The sequence below is a fragment of the Oncorhynchus gorbuscha genome, linkage group LG03 (assembly GCF_021184085.1).
Source record: "Oncorhynchus gorbuscha isolate QuinsamMale2020 ecotype Even-year linkage group LG03, OgorEven_v1.0, whole genome shotgun sequence".
In the NCBI taxonomy this organism is placed as follows: Eukaryota; Metazoa; Chordata; class Actinopteri; order Salmoniformes; family Salmonidae; genus Oncorhynchus; species Oncorhynchus gorbuscha.
The window spans coordinates 84,015,920-84,041,809 of NC_060175.1; the positions used below are offsets into that span (position 1 = coordinate 84,015,920).

General features: G+C 47.2%; 1 pseudogene; it reads left to right on the forward strand.

Annotated features, from left to right (window-relative positions):
• Positions 1-25,890, forward strand: part of LOC124032080 — a 292,998-nt pseudogene that overhangs the window by 25,706 nt on the left and 241,402 nt on the right.

Consider the following 25,890-nt stretch of genomic DNA (forward strand, 5'->3'; position numbering starts at 1 on the left):
AAGAAACGGGAGGGATGGCAGACATTAAACACTTCACATGACAAGAAACGTTCCAGGATAGGATAGAATTACTAGACCAATTAATAGAAGGATTATGACATACTAGCCAGGGATGACCCAAAACAACAGGTGTAAATGGTGGTTAGTCTCAACCAGATACTGTGAGGGTTAAAGGTAGGTTTCTCAAATCTGATACTGGGAAGATGACTGTCTGGTGGAGGCAGAAAGGAATGTCATGTTTCCGAACCCAGTCATGAAACAACCCTCAGCCCCAGAAACATGTAGCTCCCTTGTCCAGCGTAGATGGACCGACAAAAGTTTACAGGACTTTGATGGAGAGACTTGAGTAGTTGCGCTCACCTGTAGCCCTCCGCTTACAGATGAGCTCTGGCTTTTACTGGACATGAATTAACAAAATGTCCAGCAACTCCCTGAGGCACAGGCGGTTGGTGATCCTCCGTTCCCTCTCCTTAGTCGAGATGCGACTCCCAGCTGCATGGGCTCAGTCTCTGAGCCAGAGGAGGGAGATGGTTGCGATGCGGAGCAGGGAAACACCGTTGATGGAGCTCTCTTCCACGAGCCCGGTGACGAAGATCTACCCGTCGTTCTATGCGGATGGCGAGAGCAATCATCCACATCTAAAACCTCCCGGGAGAGAATTCATCCTTAACCACTGCGTGGAGTCCCTCCAGAAAACGAGCGAGAGAGAGCCGGCTTTCCACTCACTAGAGGCAGCAAGAGTGCGAAACTCAATAGAATAATCCGTTATGGACCGTTCACCTTGGCATAAGGAAGCCAGGGCCCTTTAAGCCTCCCTCCTGAAAAACTTCTCCTCTTTAAAGTTCTGGAACTTGTTAGAGCAATCAGCCCTTGCCTCCCAGATAGCTGTGCCCCATTCTCGAAAGCCAGTAATGAAATGACGTTTAACATTGTCTATGAATGTTGGGTTGGAGAGAGAACACAATCTCACACTGTGTGAAAAACATAATTCCACAAGGTTTATTAACCCTAGGTTCTGGATCGGCAGGCCAGGAAGTGGTGGCACGAGACGTGGGCCAGTGAAACCTGGGGCCAGGTTCTCCACGGCATGGCGAGAGGATACCTGTCTGCCGAGCATGACACATCTACAGTTTCCTTCTGGAAAACTGTGACTTAAAACAGAGTCTTTAATCCAGTAAAGTAAATACAATCAAAAAACACAACTTTCACTCGAAATGACGAGGACAAACCGGAGACTCATCTTGAACAGCAGGTGAACAGCAGGTTGTTCTTAGGAAGGCACTTTACCCAGAAAGACTCACACCTGTAATCACTGGCAAATCTGATTCTAACATGTATTGACTAGGGGCATGAAAACTGAATTCTAAAAGGAACCGACAAAAACATTTCTAATCAGGGAAAAGGATAACAGGTGTGGGAAGGCTAAATGATGATTAGGGGAATAGGAACAGCTGGGAGCAGGAACGAAATAGAGAGAAGAGAGAGCGAGAGAGTGATAGAAAGAGGGAAAGAACCTAATAAGACCAGCAGAGGGAAACGAATAGAATGGGGAGCACAGGGACAAGACATGATAATAAATGACAAAACATGACAAGATGGGTGAGGAAGAAAATATATTTAATCCATATTGAATTCAGGCTGTAACACAACAAAATGTGGAATAAGTCAAGGGGTATGAAGACTTTCTGAAGGCACTGTGCAAACCCATACATCCCTAAGCCAATGCATACAAACACTTTCTTAAACATGTCAAGAACAACTTTATAAACATGTACACATGCACACGATCGTGCACACACACACGTTATGTTCTTCTATCCTCGCGGGGACCTAAAATGTATTTCCATTCAAAATCCTATTTTCCCTAACCCTAAACCTAATTATATCCCTAACCTTAACCCTGACCCCTTACTCTAACCCCTAACCATAATTGTATCCCTAAACCTAACCCCTAAGCTTAAAATAGCCTTTGCCCCCATGCAGATATGGCAGATGTCCCCATGAGAGACAATTGTCCTTGCTTAACACACACACACACACACACACACACACACACACACACACACACACACACACACACACACACACACACACACACACACACACACACACACACACACACACACACACACACACACACACACACACACACACACACACACACACACACACACACACACTTAAGTAAATAGGCCAGTGAGTGGAGAATGCACAGTGCCTGAGGATGTGATCTAGTACTGGGAATGTGTGCTGAAAAACCTAGCTGCTCTCCCTCACAGGCCTTGTTCTGGGATTTGAAATCCCTCTGACTGTATGCTAAAGAGAATCCCTGAAGTGTTTTTAAGTGCTTCTAAAAATCCAGAAAGGTTGTATTTTATCATGGAATTTGCTGTAGATAATCGAAGGTGGCTCCAAACTGCAGTGTGGTAGTTGTGCTATTTAAGAAAATTAGTTGGTCCTGTTAGGCTTGTATTGCTCGGTCAAAAGTCGGCTCTCAGCCTGTATCAGGGATCGCTTCCCTCTCATCAGGCAGAGAGAGAGGTAAAGGGAGGGAGAGAGACTGAGCGAGGGAGAGAGGGAGAAGAGGGATAGAGAAGGAGGAAAAGAGTGAGAGAGAACACTTCTATACTTCTGCCATGCACAAATGGAAAGTGGATGTAGATGCCCAGCCTTCAGGGAAGAATAAGGGTATTTGTCTTCTTTCGGACTTCAGTTAATGCAACTGAAACTGGTTTTATGCTGTGGAGTTTTAACTCCTGCTATAAAATGAGGTCATTGTCAGAAATGTATTAGACTATCCAAAGAGAGAGGGTGTTGACTCTGTCTATTCCGCAGGAGGGTGGCTGCTTTACTGCTGTATCTCCCAGGCTCTACCACACTCATATCACATTGTTATTAGGTGACATACCAACGACAACACATGTTTGGGGACTATATAAATGCATGGTATGGTGTATGGTATTGGCAGTGTTTGAATGTGTCTTTTGAGTGCATGTGGGTGCATACAATGCAACAAACTGTTGGTTTCTAGAATGATTGATCTATCCCATTCTCAGTCGCCAGCTAGTTGGTTTTTGCAATGCTGTGTGATTGCTGTGCTCCTGCAGTGTGATAGCTTTGGACTCTACCTTCCCTGGGAGGTCAGGCGACCGTGGATTTTAAGCAGCCAGACCAAATACCCAGGCTAGGCAGCCTCCTTTATAGCTTTCTCCTTGGAGTGCCTTAGAGTTTATTATGACACTGCCATCTTCACAGAGACACAGTTTGTTGTTTTTTAGGAGTGCTTTCCCACAGCACAGTGGTCACAGGAATATACAGTGCCTTGCAAAAGTATTCATCCCCCTTGGTGTTTTTCGTATGTATTGGACATACACAAAATATTCCAAATTGGTGAAGTGAAGTGAACAAAAATTACTTCTTAAAAAAAAAGCAGATACCGATTAATCTGACAATTTTTTTACATTTATTTGTAATAATGACAATTACAACAATACTGAATGAACACTTATTTTAACTTAATATAATACATCAATAAAATCAATTTAGCCTCAAATAAATAATGAAATGTGTTCAATTTGGTTTAAATAATGCAAAAACAAAGTGTTGGAGAAGAAAGTAAAAGTGCAGTATGTGCCATGTAAGAAAGCTAACGTTTAAGTTCCTTGCTCAGAACATGAGAACATATGAAAGCTGGTGGTTCCTTTTAACATGAGTCTTCAATATTCCCAGGTAAGAAGTTTTAGGTTGTAGTTATTATAGGAATTATAGGACTATTTCTCGCTATACCATTTGTATTTCATATACCTTTGACTATTGGATGTTCTTATAGGCACTTTAGTATTGCCAGTGTAACGGTATAGCTTACTTCCCTCTTCTCGTCCTTACCTGGGCTTGAACCAGGAACACATCGACAACAGCCACCCTCGAAGCATCGTTACCCATCGCTCCACAAAATCCGCGGCCCTTGCAGAGCAAGGGGAACAACTACTCCAAGTCTCAGAGCGAGTGACGTCACTGATTGAAACGCTATTAGCGCGCACCCCGCTAACTAGCTAGCCATTTCACATCGGTTACACCAGCCTAATCTCAGGGGTTGATAGGCTTGAAGTCATAAACAGCTCAATGCTTGAAGCATTGCAAAGAGCTGCTGGCAAACCCACGGAAGTGGTGTTTGAATGAATGCTTACAAGCCTGCTGCTGCCTACCATCGCTCAGTCAGACTGCTCTATCAAATATCAAATCATAGACTTAATTATAACATAATAACACACAGAAATACGAGCCTTTGGTCATTAATATAGTCGAATCCGGAAACTATCATTTCGAAAACAAAACGTTTTTTATTTCAGTGAAATATGTAACCGTTCCGTATTTTATCTAAGGGGTGGCATGCCTAAGTCTAAATGTTGCTGTTACATTGTACAACCTTCAATGTTATGTCATATTTATGTACTATTCTGGCAAATTAATTACGGTCTTTGTTAGGAATAAATGGACTTCACACAGTTCGCAACGAGCCAGGCGGCCCAAACTGCTGCATATACCCCGACTGCTTGCACGGAACACAAGAGAAGTGAAACAAATTCCCTAATTATAAGAAATTCATGTTAGCAGGCAATATTAACTAAATATGCAGGTTTAAAATATATATACTTGTGAGGGATCACGTGACCCTTGAACGAGATGGCCGCATGAACTAAGAGCTCCGCACAAGTAGTTTCCAATTCCTAATCTGACCTCCACTCCAAGTTCACACTCATTTAGCTTTAGTAAGAAAAAGTCATGGCGGCTACAAAAGGCGACACTACAGGTGACATTTTTACCCGGACTTGAGTATTAGCGACGGAAAAAGCCTCCAAGAAGAAGCTAGCTTCAGAAAAAACTAGCGCCATTAGCCAGGAGCAAGAGAACCCGCTCCCCCACGAGGCACAACGAATGCCAACCTCGCACTCTGTCGAAGACATCCTTTCTGAGTTGAGATCCCAACGTACAGAACTAAACACCAAATTAGATGCCATCAACTCTCAGCTCAGTGTGATAGGGGGCAAGGTGACAATCCTGGAAAACGCTTTGCCTGACATCAACAACAAGATAACCATAAACGCCGGGCGCCTGGATGAGGCAGAGGGGCGAATCCTATCCATGGAAAACTTATTGACAGATGCCATGGAAACAATAGCATATGCTAAAAAGAAAATCAAGCATCTGGAAGAGAAAACAGGGGACCTGGAAAACAGGGGGCGAAGGAATAATTGTGTTCTATTCAATCTGGGCGAAAAAGAAGAGGGAAACATGCCACTGATCCGCTACCTGCAAGACAAACTTCCCGAGTGGCTCCACATGTCCACCGACAGGCCCATAGAACCGAGAGAGCTCACCGAGCACTGAGGCCCCCACCAGCAGCCAGACAACCACATGTCCACCGACAGGCCCATAGAACACGAGAGAGCTCACCGAGCTCTGAGGCCCCCACCAGCAGCCAGACAACCACATGTCCACCGACAGGCCCATAGAACTCGAGAGAGCTCACCGAGCACTGAGGCCCCCACCAGCAGCCAGACAACCACCGTGCCCAATCACCATACGTTTCCTGAGATTCACCAATAAGGAACGAGTCCTACAGGTGGCGAAAAACAACACCATCACAGTGGGAAACGCCAAACTCACTTTACACCAGGACCTGTCAGCTGGAATACGCCGAAAGCGCAGAGAATTTGATGAGGTGAAGAAATACTCCATTGACCGAGGCATCTTCAGGGGATTCAAATACCCAAACGAGCTCAGGATTCTTCACCAAGGAGCCTTGCGACACTTCAAAACTCCCAAAGAGGCAAAACGTTTTTTGAAAGATAGTCCTGGCCAATGAGAAAGACCAAATACTAAATGCGATTAATGCCATTACTAAAGGAGGTAAGACGACATATAGCCGATATCCAGAGACCCACCCCCTAAATGTCATTATAGCCGTCCAATTGATATTTATTTTCCTTTAACTGAGAGGGATGGGCTGTATAGCCTAACCTAGGCCTACTAATGTTTCAGCCTACTTTTATTTCCCTGTTTTTTTGTTGTTGCTATTATTACCTGGGGTTCCCTATGTCCCTTGGGGGAGGTATATGTAGGCTGGGCTATTGATTTTATTTTTCTCCCCTCTTTTATTGTGGTCTGGACGAGGGCAACTGTGTTATTTACTCAATGCGGGGTGGAGGATGAGGCATTTCTTTGGTGGGGAGAGGGAGACGTTGTGCGTTGCTAACTGTTCCCGGTTTTTGTTTTATTCGGAACACAGAATTGAGACTGAGCAGGGAGGGTAATAGATCCAACGGGATGTGTCGAGTTGTTTTGGAACTCGGCTGGGGTGTTCAGAGATGATTATTTTATGTACACCATTTATTTTCCTTTTATGTGAACGCAGCTGTAATTACTATCCACTTTTACCCAGCGATGACTTGCACTAAAGTTCGATTACTGCTCGATGACGATGACTAGTACCTCTATTGACATGGAACTGCCATGGTGTAGGGCATGCAATAAAATGAAAAAAAGATACTATGTGCTCTAAAACAGAAAAAGCAGACATCGCGCTATTACAAGAGACACACCTCTGTGATGCTGAACATGCCAAACTCCGCAGAGCTTGGGTGGGACAGGTTTATTTCTCATCTTTCAAATCAAACAGTAGAGGCACAGCCATACTTATCCATAAAAATGTTCCATTCATAATAGACAAAAGCATATCTGATCCGGAGGGGAGATTTATTTTGATAACTGGGTCACTATATGGTCAACCAATTACTATATTAAACATATACGCCCCTAACACAGATACTCCTGCCTTCATGTCAAAAATTATAACCCTGTTCAATGAGCATTGTGTCTCCTTTGGTGTGGTGGCCGGAGATTTTAATTGTACCCTTAACCCAACCCTAGACAAATCATCTCAAGTCCCCACCACAAATCCTAGATCTGCAAAGATGTTGAAATCTCTTACTAAAGAGATGGGACTAATAGATATCTGGAGAGAGAATAATAGCTCATCTATGGACTATACATACTACTCTAATGTCCATAACACCTACTCCCGTATAGATTACATTTTTATCCCAAAGAGTTTAATAAATTCAGCCACTTGTACAATCGGACCCATAGCACTTTCAGATCACGCCTTTGTCCACCTCCGCTTTGACCTCTGCAAAAACATCCCGAGGTCAAAGAGCTGGAAATTCAACACCTCCATGCTATCAAATGACGAGTTTCATACATTGGTAACTACATGGATAGACAACTACACACAAGACAATAAAGATTCTCCTGTTTCTCCGGCCACAATGTGGGACGCTGCTAAAGCCACACTAAGAGTTCATCTAATTGCATATGCTTCTTCTAAGAAAAAAGCAATGGAAGCACACAGGCTAGATCTTGAGAGGGAGCTGGAATGCTGTGAAAAAATACATAAACAATCACTAGACAGCACCTCCTGGAGTCATCTTAAAGCAGCCAAAGCCAAACTGAATTTGGACTACACTCGGGAGATAAAAAAAGTTTTCTTTACTAAACAGAAATACCATGAGTATAGCAATAGGCCCAGTAGATTGCTTGCTTACCAATTAAAAAAGGAGCAGTCAGAGCGTACAATCATGGCTATCCGAACAGCAGAGGACGAGATCACATATGACCCAAAAAAAGATCAATTTAACTTTTCATGATTTTTACTGCAAACTATATACCTCTGAGAGAAAACACACAGATGCAGAACTCCACTCTTTCCTAGAGGGAATCTCGCTACCTAAACTATCAGAGACCGACCAGGAAGATCTCAACTCCCCCTTCACTTCTGAGGAGATCCTGGAGGCAATTACCTCCATGCCACCTAATAAGTCCCCAGGCCCAGATGGATTCCCCAGAGAGTTCTACAAAGCTTTTTGGCCCTAGCTCAGCCCTATCTTCATGCCAATGCTGGAGGATTTTTGCAAAAACGGAGTTCTCCCAGACTCAATGCACACAGCTCGCATTACAGTGTTGCTAAAAAAGGACAAGGACCCCCTATCCTGCTCGTCCTTCCGGCCCATAAGCTTGTTGGATTTCGACTATAAATGAATTACCAAATTGCTCGCCAAAAGACTAAACACTCTTCTTCCCAAAATAATAAAAGCGGACCAAACTGGATTTATTAGAGACAGATACTCTTCTGATAACATTCACCGTCCTTTTGATATTATTGATCAAGTAAACGCACAAAAGACCCCTGTCCTGCTGGCTTCACTGGATGCTGAGAAGACGTTTGACAGGATGGAGTGGAGCTTTCTGTTTTCAGTCTTAGAAAAGTTCAATATGGGCCCAAATTTTATTAAATGGATCAAATCACTATACTCTCATCCAAATGCCATGGTGACTACTAATGGACTGAACTCTGACAGATTCCCTCTGGAATGGGGCACAAGACAAGGGTGCTCGCTGTCCCCGCTGCTCTACTTGTTGGGGGCGGAGCCTCTGGCAGAGCTGATAAGGAGCAATCCAAGTATTATGGGTGTTTCTGCAGGTGGCCTGCAGCACAAGATTTCGCTTTACGCGGATGATGTCTTGCTCTACATATCCAACCCTGAGAAATCCCTCCCTCTCATTTTAGACACAATTGCTCAGTATGGCAATTTTTCAGGTTATAAGATCAATTTTAACAAATCCACTGTCTGCCCTCTCAATATTACACTCACCAGCTCTATGAAGACACTTTGTCCTTTCCAATGGAAAACACAGGGGTTTCAATACCTCGGGATCTTCATAACACCAGGTCTGAATAGCCTTTTTAAGGAAAATTATCTTCCACTCCTGGATCGAATCAAGAACGATCTCCAAACCTGGATCTCCCTCCCAATTAGCTTAGTGGGAATAGGTAGAATTAATGTGAAGAATTAATGTAATCCGTATGAACGTCCTCCCTAGACTGAACTACTTATTTCAGATGCTCCCATGCTATCTCCCAGTTTCCTTCTTCAAAACAACTAACCAAAGCATCACCAAATTTATATGGGGCAATAAAAAACCTAGGATCAAGTTTTCCACTTTATCAAAACCTGAATCTAAAGGTGGTCTTGCCCTTCCCTCCCTTCAATTGTACTACTGGTCTGCCCAAATCCACAACATGCTAACATGGATTATATTCATTAATAACTTTAGTGAAGTGGGCAACATAGCCAAAACCTTTGTGATTTACAGCACCCTACTAGCGTGGAAGGACTGTAAGAAATACCTGGGCATTTCCTCCCAAATATGTTCTCACTCGCCTATAGTAGGCAACCTTGCCAAAAGCCCTGAGGGATGCCAACTTTAATCTTTGGCATACTCTAGGAATCAGGACCTTTTCAGACCTATTTCATTAGAAAACCACTACACTGAAATCCTTTCAAGAGCTCTGCAGTGAATTCGATGTGCCAAGATCCCATTTAAAAAAAAAATATCTTCAAATTAGACATGTAATTTCCTCATTTACCCCCAAGAGGAGGTTTAGAACTCAGTTGAATGAAGTTGAAACCCTTCTTGTCACAGCACAATCCATTAAAGGCAAAATATCTTACATCTATAGACTCCTTTCTGAGAAAGGAAGCTCCTCCTTTACTCCTTTGAAAATAATCTGGGAAAAGGACCTTGGTCTGACTATCAGTGATGAGTTATGGGCGGAGGTTTGCGACAGGGTATACTGCTCCTCTACCAGTGTAAAAATGAAAGAATCTAATTACAAATTTTTGTACAAATTTTATTATACTCCTTTGAGACACCATAGAATGAAAACAGATATGTCTCCTAACTGTAAAAGATGTACCTCTGAAAGTGGAACCTATATGCATGTATTTTGGAGCTGTAGGGAGATTGCCAGATTGCAATCTCCCTTCTGCTGCACAGAAAATACTAGAGGTACAGTTTGATACGACCCCGTGTATCTATCTTCTTTAACTTGAACATCCCACGGAGCACCATTAAATCCATTATTAAAAAATGGAAAGAATATGGCACCACAACAAACCTACCAAGAGAGGACCGCCCTCCAAAACTCATGGACAAAGCAAGGAGAGCATTAATCAGAGAGGCAACAAAGAAACCAAAGATAACCCTGAAGGAGCTGCAAAGCTCCACAGCGGAGATGGGAGTATCTGTCCCATAGGACCACTTTAAGCCGTACACTCCACAGAGTTGGGCTTTACGGAAGAGTGGCCAGAAAAAAGCCATTGTGTAAAGAAAAAAATAAGCAACCACGTTTGGTGTTCGCCAAAAGGCATGTGGGAGACTCCCCAAACATATTGAAGAAGGTACTCTGGTCAGATTAGACTAAAATTGAGCTTTTTGGCCACCAAGGAAAATGCTATGTCTGACACAAACCCAACACCTCTCATCACCCCGAGAACACCATCCCCACAGGGAAGCATGGTGGTGGCAGCATCATGCTGTGTGGATGTTTTTCATCGGCGGGGACTGGGAAACTGGTCAGATTTGTAGGAATGATTGATGGTGCTAAATACAGGGAAATCCTTGAGGGAAACCTGTTTCAGTTTTCCAGAGATTTGAGACTGGGATGGAGATGCACCTTCCAGCAGGACAATGACCCTAAGCATACAGCTAAAACAACACTTGCGTGGTTTAAGGGGAACATTTAAATGTCTTGGAATGGCCTAGTCAAAGCCCAGACCTCAATCCAATTGAAAATCTGTGGTATGACTTAAAGATTGCTGTTCACCAGCGGAACCATCCAACTTGAAGGAGCTGGAGCAGTTTTGCCTTGAAGAATGGGCAAAAATCCCAATAGCTAGATGTGCCAAGCTTATAGAGACATACCCCAAGAGACTGTCTTTGGTCTATAGTGTGCTGTGTTTGGTCTGTAGTCTGCCGTGTTTGGTCTGAGGTGTACCGTGTTTGGTCTGAGGTGTACCGTGTTTGGTCTGAGGTGTACCGTGTTTGGTCTGAGGTGTACTGTGTTTGGTCTGAAGTGTACCGTGTTTGGTCTGAGGTGTACCGTGTTTGGTCTGAGGTGTACCGTGTTTGGTCTGAGGTGTACCGTGTTTGGTCTGAGGTGTACCGTGTTTGGTCTGTGGTGTACCGTGTTTGGTCTGTGGTGTACCGTGTTTGGTCTGTAGTGTACCGTGTTTGGTCCTGAGGTGTACCGTGTTTGGTCTGAGGTGTTTGGTCTGTGGTGTACCGTGTTTGGTCTGAAGTGTACCGTGTTTGGTCTGTGGTGTACCGTGTTTGGTCTGTGGTGTACTGTGTTTGGTCTGTGGTGCACCGTGTTTGGTCTGAGGTGCATTGTGTTTGGTCTGTGGTGTACCGTGTTTGGTCTGTGGTGTACTGTGTTTGGTCTGTGTTTGTTTGGTCTGTGGTGTACTGTGTTTGGTCTGTGTTTGTTTGGTCTGAGGTGTTTGGTCTGTGTTTCTGTAGTGTACTGTGTTTGTCTGAGGTGGTCTGTAGTGTTGTGTTTGGTCCGTGGTGTACCGTGTTTGGTCTGTAGTGTACCGTGTTTGGTCTGCAGTGTACTGTGTTTGGTCTGCAGTGCATTGTGTTTGGTCTGAGGTGCATTGTGTTTGGTCTGGAGTGCATTGTGTTTGGTCTGGAGTGCATTGTGTTTGGTCTGGAGTACATTGTGTTTGGTTGCAGTGCATTGTGTTTGGTCTGCAGTGCATTGTGTTTGGTCTGTAGTGTACTGTGTTTGGTCTGTGTAGTGTTTGGTCTGAGTTGTGTGTTTGGTCTGTGTACTGTGTGTACTGTGTTTGGTCTGTAGTGTTTGGTCTGAGGTGTACTGTTTGGTCTGTAGTGTACTGGTTTGGTCTGCAGTTTGGTCTATAGTGTACTGTGTTTGGTCTGGAGTGCATTGTGTTTGGTCTGTAGTGTACTGTGTTTGGTCTGTAGTGTACTGGTTTTGGTCTATAGTGTACTGTGTTTGGTCTGGAGTACATTGTGTTTGGTCTGTAGTGTACTGTGTTTGGTCTGTAGTGTACTGTGTTTGGTCTGTAGTGTAGTGGTTTTGGTCTGGAGTGCATTGTGTTTGGTCTGTAGTGTATTGTGTTTGGTCTGTAGTGTACTGGTTTTGGTCTATAGTGTACTGTGTTTGGTCTGGAGTGCATTGTGTTTGGTCTATAGTGTACTGTGTTTGGTCTGGAGTGCATTGTGTTTGGCCTGCAGTGGTAGTGGACGTGAGGACATGAGTCCAGTCTGGTTCAGAATATATTTGATCCTTTAAATCCCTCAACTCAGGAGGATTTCACAATATCAACATACTGTACATACTTACTGTACATACTCACTCTAAGGATTCTAACTCCCAGCCTTTATCACTGTGAATGACTGTATGTCTGTGTCAGCACCTGTTACCCCATGAAGCTGTTGGTGTGTGTGAGTGTGTGTCACACGTGTGCAGGATTGAGAGGCCTAGCTGTCTGGCTGCTTCAGTGGCCAACTGAACTGAACTGCCATTGAGTCGATGTATCCTTGATGGGGCAGAATCTCTTGTCGGCGCTAATCCCTGAAAAACACAAGTGTGTGTGTGTCTGTGTGAATGATGTGGAGGCCTGGCGTCTTGCGAGGAGCGGGTAGGTGTTTGTGTGTGTGTGGAGGCAGCTGTCTGTGAGGTCACTGTGTCAGGCATAGAATGCAGTACAGTGTAAAAAGTGCAAAGTGTTCTTACTCAGGGCCTTGCATGAAAAGCCAGCAGAGCCACACTGGAAACAGCAGCACTCCAGCAGCAGCCATCAGTGCAAAGTCTCACAGCCAGCCTCACATCCAGCCTCACAGCCAGCCTCACAGCCAGCCTCACAGCCAGCCTCACAGCCAATCTCACAGCCAGCCTCACAGCCAATCTCACAGCCAGCCTCACAGCCAATCTCACAGCCAGCCTCACAGCCAGCCTCATCACCCAGCCTCATAGCCAGCCTCACAGCCAGCCTCACAGCCAGCCTCTCAGCCAGTCTCACAGCCAGTCTCACAGCTCGCCTCACAGGCAGCCTCACAGCCAGCCTCACAGACAGCCTCACAGCCAGCCACACAGGCAGCCTCACAGGCCTCCAGCCTGCCCCAGAGCCCAGCCTGCCCCAGAGCACAGCCTGCCCCAGAGCCCAGCCTGCCCCAGAGCCCAGCCTGCCCAGAGCCCAGCCTAACAAATTCTCCCATTAAATTTCCTTCCAATAATCACAAAAAACTGAACATGAACCCTATAAAATAACGACACACTGTCTGCTTCCTAACACTGTTTTTCAACACTCATTTGCAAACTGTTGGGAAAGGGACCATTTCCTACACTCCAGTATTCATGCACGTTGTAAATATGGTATTGGAACTGACCCTGTACATAGCTTACTTACTTTCTTGTGTTCTTCTTGTTTTATATTTTGTGTGCTTTTGCTCTACCTTGGTATTTTTAGTGCTACTTTGATTTTGATATTCTGCATTGATGGGTTTGGAGCTGACAAGAAAAGCATTTCACTGTACTTGTGCACATGGCATTAAAACTTGAAACCGAAAATGTTTTAATCTCTCAAATTGCATATTTAACAGTTGTATTGTTTTGCTGTCTTTTTCAGCTCTTTATTTCCCAGTGAAGACACTATTTATTTCCCTCCCTCCTTGTCCCTCCCTGACAGAGGCACTCGTTGCTTTGGGACATTTATGCCAGATTGACTTGTGTTGCTGCTCATACAGTGATTTTGCCTTCTCATCAGAAACACACTTCTGTTATGATGGGGTTTGCTGGGCTGGATTGAGAGGCTTGGCCCTGTGAACATACATACTAGTATGGCAGCTGGTAAGCTAGGCAATACATTCTGACTCATCTCAGTCTGTCATTTCCTCAACCCTCCTTCCCTCCTTCCCTCCTTCCCTCCTTCCCTCCTTCCCTCCTTCCCTCCCTCCCTCCCTCCCTCCCTCCCTCCCCCTCCCTCCCTCCCTCCCTCCCTCCCTCCCTCCCTCCCTCCCTCCAGAGACCTGTGAAATGCCAGTAGAGGAGTGTGAGGTGAATATGATTTGAACTATTAGTTCCTTGTCTGTAGGCCTTGGAGATGAATTGTAATATAAGTTCTATGTTGTTGAAGTTTCTGAAGTAATCGGTTCTGATCTGCCGTAGGACGACACACAATTGGCCTAGCGTCGTCCGGGTTAGGGAGGGTTTGGCCGGTAGGGATGTCCTTGTCTCATCGCGCACTAGTGACTCCTGTGGTGGGCCGGGCGCAGTGCGCGCTAACCAGGTTGCCAGGTGCACAGTGTTTCCTCCGACAAATTGGTGCGGCTGGCTTCCGGTTTGGATGCACGCTGTGTTAAGAAGCAGTGCGGCTTGGTTGGGTTGTGTATCGGAGGACGCATGGCTCTCCTTCGTCTCTCCCGAGTCCGTACAGGAGTTGTAGCGATGAGACAAGATAGTAGCTACTAACAATTAGATACCACGAAAAGGGGGTCAAATGTATTAAAACACAAATAAAAATGTGTAATCTGTATGCTTGGGAGTGCATAAACGGTATGTGTATGCATACATACGTGTTTGTTTGCGTGTCTGCCATTGATAGACAGTAAAGGATGGAGTCTTTCCTCTCCTATGTGAGGTGTTGCCTGTGGCTTGCCTCCCTCACCCAGACTCTGATATGACCTCCATGTTAAAGATGCAGTGTGTATACGTTTGCTTAAGTATGAGGCCCCAGTTTTGTGGCCGGTGCTGTAATTGATATGCCACAAGCAATAAATCAGTGCTGGCGCTGTGGCTCAGGGGCCGCTATCTGAGGAGGCAGGTTGAGCCCAGCCCAGCTGTCCGTCCGTCCGTCTACAACACAACCTGCCTCAGACTCCCTCTGCTCCGCTCTCTGCAGCCCTTGGATTTCCTCCGCCAGGCACAGCCCTGTGAGTTCAGGTGCATTACTGACTGACTGGCTAATAGCAGCCATCACCGACATCCTCCATCTCTCGGGGAAGGAAAAGGCATTGTTTTGCCATGAAGACTAACGACCACTCAATCACTAGCCTGATTTCTCCTTAGCCGTCTCACTTCCACTCAACTTCACTCTCTGCTCTAATCCTTTCTTCCATCTCTTGTCACTCTTTTCTCCTGAAACATCTTCAGTGTCTAATTCAGTCTCCTCCAGACATTCAACAGCCAATTCAGTCAAAGCACCGTCATATGTTGGTTCAGGGACAATGTATATTTTTGCGTTAAAGTGATAGAATGTTGTGATAGTTATGCACCTTGTAGATGGACCTGTGATCTATACTATCCTTTTGATATCTCCAGAGAAACATCTAAAAAAGTGGGTGTCTAATCACTGATCTGTGATTATAAAATGTAGGCATTCATGCTTGTGTGTGTGAGAGAGAGACTGTGTAATCTGAAGCGTTTTACATCAGTAAGTGGGGCAGTGCGTGGTGAATGACTGAGTTGAGACGATGGTAGGTTTTGTGCCTCAGACACCAACTGCAGCCATGACACAAACTGTCCTATCGCAGTACACAGTAGTGGATGTACTTCGAGCTGCATCTTGCAACGCTGTGCCTGGCCCTCTGCGGTGCTGCAGGTGACGGTGAGGATCCCGGCAATGTGTGTAAAATATATATGAGGACGCACCATGGTCTGTCAGCCTCATGCTTTATGTTGAGTTAGTCAGACTCTGTCTGGCAGGCTGACATGCTCATCAAATGTTGTATAGGATTCCCCCTAAGGCCCTGTTGAATTGATGAATGGTTATGTATTCTGACTTATTTTTGCCCTCACCGCTCTGTGTGGCAGGCAGAGCTTTTAAAACCCCGTTCAGTCGATAGGGAGAGAGCGTTCCCTGATCCTGTCTCCTAATGTGTGTTCTTCCTTCCCTTTGCAGGGCTGGCGGCCGAGGCGCTGGGGTTGATGTTATAGAAGACAGAGCAGAGACACAGAGCCCAGAGGACGCCAGGCCAGCGCTACTCCACCGTCCCTCCCTTCCTTTAGCCTGGTGTAGGACAGCCACAGCTTCAGTAGAGGAAAAGGAACGCAGACACACGCCCAGAAACCTCTCCTCACCTAGCAGAGCCCAACATGACTTCCCACCCCACCCCACCACTGGGAGGCCCTCTTCTTCCCTTCCTCCTCCTGCTGTCGGGGGTGTTCGCCACCACCCCCAGCGACCTCAGGTCCTTCTCCCCTCCAGAGGGGGGGCTCACACACCTGGTGGTCCACAACAAGACAGGTGAGGTGTATCTGGGAGCTGTCAACTGGATCTTCAAGCTGTCTAGCAACCTGACCAAGCTGCGCAGCCACGTTACAGGCCCTGTGGTGGACAACGAGAAGTGTTATCCCCCTCCTGGGGTCCAGTCCTGCCCCCACGAGCTGACCCAGATCAGCAACGTCAACAAGCTACTGCTGCTGGACTACGGTCAGAACCGCCTGATCGCCTGCGGCAGCACCTCCCAGGGAATCTGCCAGTTCCTCAGGCTGGATGATCTGTTCAAGCTGGGCGAGCCCCACCACCGTAAGGAGCACTACCTGTCCAGCGTGGCCGAGGCTGGCACCATGTCTGGGGTGGTCATCGGTGGAGACGCGGCCGGGAGCGGAGGAGAGGCCGGCAAGCTGTTTGTGGGCACGCCCATCGACGGCAAGTCAGAGTACTTCCCCACGCTCTCCAGCCGCAAGCTGATGGACAACGAGGAGAATGCCGACATGTTCAGCTTCGTCTACCAGGATGAGTTTGTCTCCTCGCAGCTCAAGATCCCCTCGGACACACTCTCCAAGTTCCCCGCCTTCGACATCTACTACATCTACGGCTTCAGCAGCGAGCAGTTTGTCTACTATCTGACCCTGCAGCTGGATACCCAGCTCACCTCGCCCGACGCCAGCGGGGAGCAGTTCTTCACCTCTAAGATCGTCCGTCTCTGCGTGGACGACCCCAAGTTCTACTCCTACGTGGAGTTCCCCATCGGCTGCACCAAGGACGGGGTGGAGTATCGTCTGGTGCAGGACGCCTTCCTCAGCCGACCCGGGACCAAGCTGGCACGCTCACTGGGTATCTCAGAGCAGGACGAGGTGCTGTTCACGGTGTTTGCCCAGGGCCAGAAGAACCGGGCCAAGCCCCCCAAGGAGTCAGCCCTGTGCCTGTTCACCCTGCGCCGCATCAAGGAGAAGATCAAGGAGCGCATCCAGTCCTGCTATAGAGGAGAGGGGAAACTGTCACTGCCCTGGCTGCTCAACAAGGAACTAGCCTGCATCAACTCAGTACGTTTTCCTTTCAGTGTGTGAATGAATGATAGTTCTGATGATGTTGATTTTGGTAAAGCACCTCTTTCTGAGTGAAGTTTCAGTTTTTAGTTTCATGAATCCAGAATGCGTGTGAGAGAGGGGAGAGAGGATCTCTCTGGTCTGTCCCTGGAGACTGGAGCATACAGTATGTGCTGCAGGGAGGGAGATAGAGGGTAGAGAGCTGCTGTCTGTGGGGGTCGACCCACCCCAGCTAGATCTCAATTAGAAACACTCTCACACTGACTCACACATCCACAACATGCTGTTGTTAGAACTCTGTTGTGACTCAATCAACTGACAGTGAAGCAGCTAACCTCATAGGCCTTTTCAGATCGCAGATGTGGAGATCTCGTTCTTTTCTTCCTCTCCCTCTGACACTCCCTCTATCTGCCCTCTCCCTCCTCTCCCAGCATCCCTCTCTATTCTCTCTCTCTCCTCCTGTCTCTTTATGGATGTGGCTACAACCCTCTTCCCGGGCCTCTCGGGCTGCTGTGTGTGGGATTTGTGGACCGTCACTTTGTTTGCTGGGAGTCTCCCTTCTCCTCCGGCTCTAATTGATTTATATAGTCCTGAGGCTGTTGTCTGTCGCCTGGTGTGTCACCCCTGTCCTCACGGGACACCTTGCCTGGAGGCTGCAGACTGGGGTCGGAGCCGAGGCTGGGGTTAGTGCCAGGGATAGGGTGGAGGGGAGGCATGCGAAGGGAGGAAGATTGTGAGCGTGCATTTCTGATGGTCTGATAATCACCTAGGCTGGCAGGCAGGCTTCTCCTGCCCTCACAGGCTCACAGGCCAGGGGAAACACACAGGGCTCCCTTGGCTTGGCTGGGCTTTGTAGTGGTCAGTCTGCCATTTCTCATGTTATACAATCCCGATAGTCTCCCTAATAGGTTTTCCTCTGCTAGGCACAGGCTAGCAAGGCACAAGGACAGTCATATACCTCCAGTCACTGGAATGACGTGATATGGAGAGAGGAAGAGATGGCTATTGCATTATAGATGTAAGGGTAAGTGATTGTTGTGAGATATGTTCTCCGTTAAAGCAACGTTTAACAGTGCCTTGAAGCAGCTCTCATCTCACTGGGCCCAGCTCTCTGTCGTGGACGTGGGTGGGGTACTCGCTCTCTCGCTGTCTCTCTCTCGCTCTATCTGTCCTCTTGCACTCTCTCTCTCTCTTTCTTTCTCCCCTCTCTTTCTCTACCCCCCCCCCCCCACTCTCTTCATCAGATCCAGGCTGAGAAGGAGGATTAGCCTACCACAGCCATGGAGAGGCGAAGAGAGCAGAGTAGTGGGGGCGTCTTCTGTCTGTGCTGGATGCTTGGCAGACAGTGAGCAGCCAGCTCTCTAGCTTGTATTAATGGTAATAACCGTGGCTATTCTAATGGCAGGCTGGGGGCAACCTGCTGAGGTAATGACGGCAGCATGTCTGACTGGTGCAGATGAAAAGATTACGCTCGTTCCTTCTGCTCTCTCCGACGAAAGTCCTCCATCAACACTCATTGCCAACGTCCAGCTCATGCATTATTCACCTGGACTGTGTCTGAAATGGCACCCTATTCCCTATGTAGTGCATAAGTAGTGGTCAAATGTAGTGCCGGGAGGTCATGTTGGACATGCCAAACATTTCGGTCTCAGCCATGTCAAATCAAATCAAATGTATTTATATAGCCCTTCGTACATCAGCTGATATCTCAAAGTGCTGTGCAGAAACCCAGCCTAAAACCCCAAACAGCAAGCAATGCAGGTGTAGAAGCACGGTGGCTAGGAAAAACTCCCTAGAAAGGCCAAAACCTAGGAAGAAACCTAGAGAGGAATCAGGCTATGTGGGGTGGCCAGTCCTCTTCTGGCTGTTGCGGGTGGAGATTATAATAGAACATGGCCAAGATGTTCAAATGTTCATAAATGACCAGCATGGTCCTATAATAATAAGGCAGAACAGTTGAAACTGGAGCAGCAGCACGGCCAGGTGGACTGGGGACAGCAAGGAGTCATCGTGTCAGGTAGTCCTGAGGCATGGTCCTAGGGCTCAGGTCCTCCGAGAGAGAGAAAGAAAGAGAGAATTAGAGAGAGCACACTTAAATTCACACAGGACACCGAATAGGACAGGAGAAGTACTCCAGATATAACAAACTGACCCTAGCCCCCCGACACATAAACTACTGCAGCATAAATACTGGAGGCTGAGACAAGAGGGGTCAGGAGACACTGTGGCCCCATCCGAGGACACCCAAACAGGAAGGATATAACCCCACCCATGTCCTCACCCTCTGTTATTTAATTGTGCTTGATAACAATCCCCCCAAATCAGAAACCCCTCTGCCACACTGCACCATACAAACAATTAATGTCACCTTCTGTCCCGAAACTACAATGACTTAAAGCACCGACGCCGGGCTGAAATATCTATTTGGAACAGATGCAACAGAAATAGAGACAGGGACAGATGGAGAGAGAGAAGAGGAGAGAGAGACAGGGACAGATGGAGAGAGAGAAGAGGAGAGAGAGACAGGGACAGTTGGAGAGAGAGGGACAGATGGAGAGAGAGAAGAGGAGAGAGAGACAGGGACAGATGGAGAGAGAGAAGAGGAGAGAGTGAGGGACAGATGGAGAGAGAGGAGGAGAGGGATAGAGAGAGACAGGGATAGATGGAGAGAGAGAAGAGGAGAGAGACAGATGGAGAGAGAGAACAGACAGATGGAGAGAGTGAGGGACAGATGGAGAGAGAGAAGAGGGACAGATGGAGACAGGGACAGATGGAGAGAGAGAGGGAGAGAGAGACAGGGACATATGGAGAGAGAGAAGAGGAGAGAGAGACAGGGACAGATGGAGAGAGAGACAGGGACAGATGGAGAGAGAGAAGAGGAGAGAGAGACAGACATATGGAGAGAAGAGGAGAGAGAGAGGGACAGACTGAGAGAGAGAAGAAGAGAGAGAGACAGGGACAGATGGAGAGAGAGAAGAGGAGAGAGAGGGACAGATGGAGAGAGAGAAGAGGAGAGAGACAGGGACAGATGGAGAGAGAGAAGAGGAGAGAGACAGGGACAGATGGAGAGAGAGAAGAGGAGAGAGAGAGGGACAGACTGAGAGAGAGAAGAGGAGAGAGAGACAGGGATAGATGGAGAGAGAGAAGAGGAGAGAGAGACAGGGACATATGGAGAGAGAGAAGAGGGGAGAGAGACAGGGACAGATGGAGAGAGAGAAGAGGAGAGAGAGACAGGGACATATGGAGAGAGAGAAGAGGAGAGAGTGACAGGGACAGATGGAGAGAGAGACAGGGACAGATGGAGAGAGAGAAGAGGAGAGAGAGACAGGGACATATGGAGAGAGAAGAGGAGAGAGAGACAGGGACAGATGGACAGGGACAGATGGAGAGAGACAGAGAAGAGGAGAGAGACAGGGACAGATGGAGAGAGAGAGAGAGAGAGAGAGACAGGGACAGATGGAGAGAGAGAAGAGGAGAGAGAGACAGGGACAGATGGAGAGAGAGAAGAGGAGAGAGAGACAGGGATAGATGGAGAGAGAGAAGAGGAGAGAGAGACAGGGATAGATGGAGAGAGAGAAGAGGAGAGAGAGACAGGGACAGATGGAGAGAGAGAATAGGAGAGAGAGACAGGGACATATGGAGAGAGAGAAGAGAAGAGAGAGACAGGGACAGATGGAGAGAGAGAAGAGGAGAGAGACAAGGATAGATGGAGAGACAGGGACAGATGGAGAGAGAAGAGGAGAGAGAGACAATGATAGATGGAGAGAGAGAAGAGGAGAGAGAGAGGGACAGATGGAGAGAGAGAAGAGGAGAGAGAGACAGGGACAGATGGAGAGAGAGAAGAGGAGAGAGAGACAGGGACATATGGAGAGAGAGAAGAGGAGAGACAGGGACAGATGGAGAGAGAGAAGAGGAGAGAGAGAGGGACAGATGGAGAGAGAGAAGAGGAGAGAGAGACAGGGAGAGAAGAGGAGAGAGAGAGGGACAGATGGAGAGAGAGAAGAGGAGAGAGAGACAGGGACAGATGGAGAGAGAAGAGGAGAGGGACAGATGGGACAGATGGAGAGAGAGGGACAGATGGAGAGAGAGAGAGAGAGAGGACAGATGGAGAGAGAGAAGAGGAGAGAGAGACAGGGAGAGAAGAGGAGAGAGAGAGGGACAGATGGAGAGAGAGAAGAGGAGAGAGAGAGGGACAGATGGAGAGAGAGAAGAGGAGAGAGAGACAGGGACAGATGGAGAGAGAATAGGAGAGAGAGACAGGGACATATGGAGAGAGAGAAGAGGAGAGAGAGACAGGGACAGATGGAGAGAGAATAGGAGAGAGAGACAGGGACAGATGGAGAGAGAGAAGAGGAGAGAGAGACAGGGACAGATGGAGAGAGAGAAGAGGAGAGAGAGACAGGGACAGATGGAGAGAGAGAAGAGGAGAGAGAGACAGGGACATATGGAGAGAGAGAAGAGGAGAGAGAGACAGGGATAGATGGAGAGAGAGAAGAGGAGAGAGAGACAGGGACAGATGGGGAGAGAGAAGAGGAGAGAGAGACATGGACAGATGGGGAGAGAGAAGAGAAGAGAGAGACAGGGACAGATGGAGAGAGAGAAGAGGAGATAGAGACAGGGACAGATGGAGAGAGAGAAGAGGAGAGAGAGACAGGGACATATGGAGAGAGAGAAGAGGAGAGAGAGACAGGGACAGATGGAGAGAGAGAAGAGGAGAGAGAGACATGGACAGATGGGGAGAGAGAAGAGAAGAGAGAGACAGGGACAGATGGAGAGAGAGAAGAGGAGATAGAGACAGGGACAGATGGAGAGAGAGAAGAGGAGAGAGAGACAGGGACAGATGGAGAGAGAGAAGAGGAGAGAGAGACAGGGATAGATGGAGAGAGAGAAGAGGAGAGAGAGAGGACAGATGGAGAGAGAGAAGAGGAGAGAGAGACAGGGACAGATGTACAGGCATTGACAGGCAGGCAGGCAGGCAGGCAGGCAGGCAGGCAGGCAGGCAGGCAGGCAGGCAGGCAGGCAGGCAGGCAGGCAGGCAGACAGACAGACAGACAGACAGACAGACAGACAGACAGACAGACAGACAGACAGACAGACAGACAGACAGACAGACAGACAGACAGACAGACAGACAGAATAAGGCTAGTCATGCAGCACACATGATGTCTCTTTTCTGCTCACCATGACTGAGACACTATATGAGACTATGTACGATATGTAAATGAGATACACTACATGATTGTCCTTTATTACCATCTGCTCTGGTGCTTGTGATCGATCAAGGGCATGTCATGGGGATATAACGATGATTTTATACAGGCCTCATGTTTCATAGAGCCAGACAGCCTCTCCAGTTCGTTAGCACGACCTTGGACTCTATTACTGTATTGATGATCAGAGCTCCGAGATTATTTTACACAAAGACATTTACACCCATAATGAAGTTCTTGACCACCATTTGAACTATCTGTCATGGATTCTGACAGGTTTTGTCACTTCCAGTTGGAACACATCAGAGTCATAATGGAGTCAGCAGAGACCGAAGCTGCAGTTCAAACACTCCCAGTTTCAGACCGATGACTTGAGTGTTAGGTTGCTGCATGATTGTCATGTGCTGTTATGAGAGCCTTAATAATGTCACTACTAATGACAGCTCCATACAGGCATTATGGCCGTATGAATTCTAGAATGGCCCCAAGTGGCCTGCTGATGATTTTAATAGCTCACTCAAACTCCTCCTCCTTCCTGTGATTGGCCAGTCCGTTGTAGTGTAATGCAATGCTGGAAGTTTGAAAGTTACGGGTCACCTTCCATGCCAGCTGCGGGCTCATTTCCAAAACCATGTAATGTGCCCATAAAAACAACAGGTTTAGCATTGCTAATGAGCCTTTCAAGCATGTCCTCAAAATACATAAAAGAGCAAAATAGCAAAACAGAACAAAATGGCCGCCACCAGTAAAGCCTGTGTTCTTTGGAGGTGTGTAGAGCAGAGGCACGTCTTGGCCTGTGAAGGAGAAGCATTGCGATGCATAGCAGCAGTCCCCTGCTCTGTGTGTATAAACAAGACTGTGTTTATTGTCTGGGCCAGGGAGAACATTTGAGGAAAAATGGCCTCCAATAACCAACAGAGAGGGGATGAGAGAAAACGCTGCCTTAGATCCTCACACTGAGTGCATTATTGTGTTTATTAATATTGTAACGACCCTGGGTTTATAAGCGCGGAAATCGACTGCCACACGAGCATGCTTTTACAGCACAGTCGATAGCGTGCCGGACCTCGGGCTAGAAGGTGGAGGGTTCGAGTCCTGCTCCCTGCTGTTTCATAACAATATGAATCAACGTTGATCACTTTGGTGGGGGGGGGGGGGGTGAGATGTTATTGTCTTTGGGGGTGACACTGTCTTATGGTTCAAAGTCTTTCCTCCCAGCCAAAGCTGGCCTTTTGTTTTCAGCTCTATTGTCTCCCTCTAAACCTCATTACGGCTGCTCTTTCTCTCCTACATTCCTCATCCCACATGGAATGGATACTGTTAGAATGTTTCAAGGCCCTGTGCTCACGGTTTAGATGTTTTCAGATCAAGCCCTCCTGTCTTTGACATGCCAGTCAACCATAAACCCCACCCCATTGCCATGGTTAGGCAGCATTGCCATGGCATCCAAGGACCGGACAACCATGAGGGTGTCTTGGGAAGCCGTCTCCTTCCCATCCAGGCCATCCGATTATACAGACACACGGATAGACCAGGCCATCAGGAGAGGATGATGCTGTATCCTAAGAGACGTTTCTCCTCCGCTACACGGCTGCTGTACTACCTGGGAGAGATGAGAGTGCTAGCATCACTCATCCCAGTAAACATTCTCGTACCGTGTTATTCAAATGAAGCTGCTGGCAGTGCTAGATGTGTGTGCATTGAGAAGAGACAGTGTGCAATCTATCCCACACAAGTGATGCGATATCAAATCAATAACTCAGCTAGTTAACTGGGCCGTAGGAAAAAATGACCTCTCCCTCTCAACCTTTCACCGTCTGCAAAGTGTGTGTAGGTTGCAAATCTCCTAACGAGCCCAGGCTTTTTGTGCTCCGGATCTAATTGTGAGTGTAATTATTTATTGATGTGTGTTTGTGTGTGTGGTGTGTGTGTAGAGAGTGTGGGTGAGTGGGGGGCTGTTATCACTTCGAGCTATGGAGCTATTTACCAGCCGTGATGGTGAGTACATCTGTATTTGTTGTTTCCTGTGGCGCTGTGTGATGAGATGGATCCAAAAAGCATTAGTCTATTTCATATTCAGCTGTAGCAGAGAGAGTGGAGACGCCAGGCATTAGGCCGCTCTTCTTTGAGAGGACTATTCCCTGGGACACGGCTGGGAATATACAGTCCACTAGCATCACAATCTCAGCCTCTCTCCCCATTCTTCCTCCTTCCCACAAAACGAAACCAGTGGCGATGCTTTGGATTTAAACTGCTGTCATCTACTGTAATGTTGGTTTGTCTTGAGTGGATGGAGAGCTTGCGGCAGCCTCATTTGCTCTATCTGAAATTCAGAACATATTTTGTGTGGAGGGAGAATGTGGAGACTTGAAGGCTGTGTCATCTAGGCTTGGGCGGTATACAGTATATACCGGGCGGTATACAGTATATACCGCATAACGGGGTAATTGGAAATAGCCACCCAATGAATTTTCAATACCATCGATACATTTTTCACAAAATGAGAATATTTGTGTCTACTTTTTCAATAAATACCTGCAGTGCAGTAAAGCAGATTGCATTCTTCATTTCACCTGTCACAATGTTTTACATTATGAAGCGTACCGCAGTATCCCAGCACTGTTGAGCCAGTCACGTGTGTTGGTAAGTAGCACAACAGGAGAAAGCGGGAGCAGGTGAGTCCAGCTGTGTATTAACAGGGGTCGCGTTTTATATTGAAAGTCAACAGTGGTTTTTTGCTTCAATACGTGCGACTCTCGTAGACAATACATTAGTGCAACACATTCAGCAGAAAATAGCTTCATTTTCATCAGATGACAACAGAAGTGCTACTCTATTTGGCTGGAAGCCACACAAGTAAATGAGCTGACAATGAAAAAGCGTGGTCTTTTTTTGCAAAAACAATGCATGGCCATCATATTTCTAATGTTTATCATAGAAAGTAAGTAGCCAGCTATATGAGAAACAAGATTCTGGCCTGAATGCCAAACATCACGTCTGGAGGAAACCTGCCACCATCCCTACAGTGAAGCATGGTGGTAGCAGCATCATGCTGTGGGGATGTTTTTCAGCGGGAGAGACTGGGAGACTGGTCAAGATTGAGGCAAAGATGAACGGAGCAGAGTACAGAGAAATCCTTGATGAAAACCTGCTCCAGAGCGCTCAGGACCTCAGACTAGGGCAAAGGTTCACCTTCCAACAGGACAACGACCCTAAGCACACAGCCAAGACAACGCAGGAGTGGCTTCTTGACAAGTCTCTGAATGTCCTTGAGTGGCCCAGCCAGAGCCCAGACTTGAACCCGGTCGAACATCTCTGGAGAGAACTGAAAGTAGCTGTGCAGCGACGCTCCCCATCCAACCTGACAAAGCCTGAGAGGATCTGCAGAGAAGAATGGGAGAAACTCCCAAATTCAGGTGTGCCAAGCTTGTACCGTCATACCCAAGATGACGCAATGCTGTAATTGCTGCCAAAGGTGCTTCA